Source organism: Stegastes partitus, unplaced genomic scaffold, assembly GCF_000690725.1.
Source record: "Stegastes partitus isolate 25-593 unplaced genomic scaffold, Stegastes_partitus-1.0.2 Scaffold584, whole genome shotgun sequence".
In the NCBI taxonomy this organism is placed as follows: Eukaryota; Metazoa; Chordata; class Actinopteri; family Pomacentridae; genus Stegastes; species Stegastes partitus.
Window position 1 is genome coordinate 177,177 of NW_007578315.1, and position 4,629 is coordinate 181,805.

Sequence of the window (4,629 nt, forward strand, 5' to 3'; positions counted from 1 at the left end):
TCGGGTTGTCATGCTAATTCAGTCAGTTGACTGCATAATGCAATGCAGCAGGGAGATGGACTGAACTTGACCCTGTTAAACCTGACCTTGGCCTCCCTCTTTTTTCTCCCTCCTCTCGCTCACATATGTGGGTGCAGAGGTCAGCAAATTAAGCCAATAAATCTGTTTTGTGTGCTCGGTGCATCTGGGGTAACGTAGTGAGATTCCCGGTGTTTGGGTTAATGGAATAAGAAAATCTTCCACTTTTACAGCCTATACAGGAACATTCTGATGCACTATCAGGATTATTTAATATCAGTATTTGAAGGGAAGTGTAATTTTACTTTGCTTTTCATTCAGCATTATGGTATATAGTGTTCAATTCTGCTGGTAGTCTTAAGCTTTTCATTTCCCTGTTTCAGAAGCGCTGCTGCCCGGGTGAACAGCGTTTTCCATATACATTAAGTAGGTTTAGTTCAAAGAATGGTCGACTGATTTTGTTGACTCAGCATTTTGTTTTGAAAGTCTTCAGCTCCTCCTTTGGCTGACGCGTTAAATGAAGCACGTCAGCGCACTCCCATTTAGTCATCAGCACTGTCGGAGAATGTGCACCAAGTGATTCTGTTAACTCGCCAAAAAAACCCAACACAGTTTGGCGTTCAAATGGGTTGAAGTTCAGGAGCTTTACTGCCCAATCAAAAGGAGCAGAAGCTTCATATGTTTGCAACGTAGAATGTATTTTAATACTCACACATTATCTCAGAGTTGTATGCCTAAAATGATAAGAAGGAGATTGTTCTTGTTTTTATTTCTGTGTTATATTTTCACGTAATTACTCTTTTTTTGTTTTCGTCAGAGTCCACTGTGGTACACATCTCTCTCCCTGCGACCTTCAGCTCGGCAACAAGACTGCGATTAGAAAAATAGATTACCCTGTTGAATATGTTATAGATTCAGATTTTATAAAAAGTCCTTCATGTATGAAAAAAACCCAATGAAATAATAAATAACTTAAAAAATAATAAAACTTGAAAAATGTGCGAGCAACAAATGGTTTAAATCAGCCATTCACCTGAAGTCAAGAGTAACATTTGTTTATTTTAGCCCGGTGTTAGAAGGTGGGGTTACAAGCCTGTGTGGAATGTCCCTTTAAATTATTCAAAGCCCAATCAGGTGTCTTTTTCTCCTCTGATCTAAAGATGGGTATCAGAGGTCATCCATTCTTCTTTCCAGGGTCACCTTTCCCTCCCTTCCTTTTAGCTCTGACACTCTCGCAAACTTTCGCTCCCTATCTCTTTCACTGATGTTATATAGGTCACCGGCGTGGTCACATGCTGCTACATATGTTCATGCACGCGGATATAAGAAACAAAGCAGCTGTGTGCATATATGCGCGCACATCTCGCCTCGTGATGCGCACACACCCGCACACACACACACACACATAACATTGACTAGGCCATCCTTTCTCCCTTGCAGTGGGCTCTATTGTGTGTGTCAGGACATTGTTCATTCTCCTTCTGTGTTTCCATGTATCTGAATACCTCCTGACCTTCTCATAGACTGCAAGGATGTGAAGCATTATTGCTCTTCATGCAACTTGCTTTGGTGTGGCAACAACAATAGGTTACAAAGGTGGTTGGCAGACTGTGGGGAGGCAGAAAGGAGACAGGGAGGAGGTGAGGATACTGTTAAGATTTCGCCGGGTCTTTTGACTTTGCGTCTTTCTACCTTTACATGACAGAGTGACGTAGACGCCATATTACGTAACGCTGTGATGCATGTCAGTACTCTGTATTGTCAGAACAGAATAACTTTGATGTAAACTTTTCTCCTGCACAGAAACAACTTTGTGCATTCGTTTGTTTGCGTGCACATGCATGATTGAGTGCTCATTTATATGCGTAAGTATGTACAATTTATTGCAGTTATGCGCGCGTGCTTTTGCATAACACGAGCGATCGCCGCTTGTGTAAGAGCTTCCGCGTACAGTATATGTGTGTGTCTGCGCTCACCGCTGGGGGCTTGTTGTCAGAGCTTCTCTCGACTGGCCAATTAATTATGATGGCCTACTTATGATGTGTAATGGGATGATTTATTAGTAAACACACAAACAGAGCAGGGACACAGACAGTCAGGTAGCAGCGTTGCATTCTGTGGTCTGGGATCATATACTGGGGCAAGATCACAAGCTACCTCTGGCTGTGTCCTACTGGATCAGAGGGAAGATTACAATACACTGGAGGAGCGGCGCATCTTCAGAACGACGGAGGGACGGAGCTGATGTAAAGACTGTTTTAATATGATTTTGAGCGTTGTACAGTTTCGTCGTGTGCACTGTTTGGGAAAGAACATGTTGCTTGTTTTAGATACAGAACGATTAAATGCTGTTCAGAGGAATCAGGTTAGTAAATAAAGAACACATTTACTTCCTGTAAGACTCTATGAAGCAGTAGGTCAGAGAGGACATCCTCCTGTTTAATGAAAAGTTAGAAGTCTGCTCTTAAATCCAGGCCTCTCTTTTATTCCTTGTGTTCTCCTTACTCACGGTTACAGTGAATTCTGCCTTCCTTTGCCTCTTTCTTACATCTTCTCCCTTATCGGTCCGACTTAAAATAAAAAACGCCTGCTTGTGTTCTTACATGTAGAATCAATCCCCCCCTCGCTTTCTCGCACCCCAATCTTTCTTCTCTTGTTTGAAATCTAAAATACTCACCCTGAAGTGTGTGTTTTGCTGAAGTGAGAGCACACACACATGTTTCAGAGTGTGTGTGTGGCAGGTATAGGTGCAGTAGGTCTGTCCTGGTAGCGAGGAGAGCTATTTGTTTCCTTGGCTAGCTGTCTGACTAGCAGGGTGGGTGTCCTATTTCTGGATGACACACACACATATACACACCAAGCCCTGTGCCCCTCTACCATACGTTGTGGGACATAATTTATGATGGCTCTGTAACATATGGACTTTTCATCACTCAGTGGCAACAAACTCTCTCCACTCAATGTTACAGCATATTGTCTCTCACCCTCCTTCCTCTCAGATTTTTATTTTTTTCTCTCCCTATATCTCTGTCTCTCCCATCTTGTGAGTTTTTCCTTTTCCCTGTTTCTGTTCGAGGCCTCATTTCACAGTTTTTTTTTTTCTTTTCTCTGTCCGCCAATGTCTTTCTCTGCTTCATCCTTTATTACACCTGGAATTTAAATTAAGACTTTTTAATATTTTATCAGTGATATTTTTTAGTTACAACTGATAGAATCTCAGTTTGTCAACTGTTTCATTTGTGAGGTGACACTTCTTGAAATATCATGTCTCCTGCAGGAACTTGACGTCATTCAGTCAAGTTTTTTTTTATTATTATTTCTTCCTACCTCAATTTTTTACCCTGTCTCTCCCCCTTTTTTTTCGTTCTTTTAACTTTTTCCTTGTCTCTTACATAAGCCTGCATTTCTACCTCAGGATATGTATTTTTTTAAGTATCTTGGTTCTGACTTTTTAACCTCCTTCGCTGGTTGACTTTTTCTTTATTTTGATGCTCTAGAAATCAAACAATATAATTTTTGATTACACCTAAAGCTGGATATTAATTGCGGCGCATGTGTGTGTTTGATATGTTACTCGCTAAAAAGAGGTGTGTTTGTGTGCCTGTGTCGCGGCGCGTTGACACCTCGTCGTCACGCAGCGGCCATGTCGCCATGGCTACTATAATAAAACACTTGCTAAGTGCATAAAGGCTGAGATCGTTACGGTTTTATTATGAAACACACACACACACACACACACACACACACACACACACACAGAGCACAAATGTCCCCATTTTAGATTTATCATGCAGTCCTCTAGAAATTCTATAAAGTGCAAAGGTGGTGATTACAATGTTGACCAATGTTGATTTTTGCAGAATAAGTCTATTCATCACTGAGCCAGCTGTGCTGCTGGTATGTGACTAAGTGACTGACTCAGGGTGTGTGTGTGTGTGTGTGTGTGTGTAGGGGTGTGTGTGTGCGTGTGTGTGTGTGTGTGTGTGCGCGCGACACAACAAGACAACATTGCAGTTCTGCCTGAACCCCTGAAGTCATTTTTGACTCACCTACCAAAATAATCATAATAATAATTGACTGTTCTTTTTATTTCATTAACTTACAGTAGAACTGTGCAGCCATCCATTCTGGGAAGGTTTCTCTACCAAAATGCTTAAAAAAAAACATTCTCCATGCTGTAATGTATATCTGTTACACCAATAAAATCTAAAACATCTTCACACGTGTACAGAAGTCAGAGTCAGCCTGTACTGTGTATAACTGAGGAACTCTTCTTCAGGTTCACAAAACTCTTGAACTCCTAGACATAGTGTTAACAGTCTGACTTTGCTCATCATCCCTGTACGATCAACAGCAGCACACTCGGTAACCCAAATAGCAGAGAATGAAATCAAGTCCCTTTTGAGAAGTTTGTGATATTTAGCTGATCACAGAGGTATTGATTGAACTAGAACTCGTGATTTTCTTGTGTTCTGTTGTTATCTATAGTTTTAAAAGTGGGTAAAACGCACTGACACAGCATGCAAAAGTCTCATCATTTAATCTACATGAAAACACAGTTACTTTTCTATATATCTACCTATTTCCCCACCTCAGTCTATTTTGACCGGT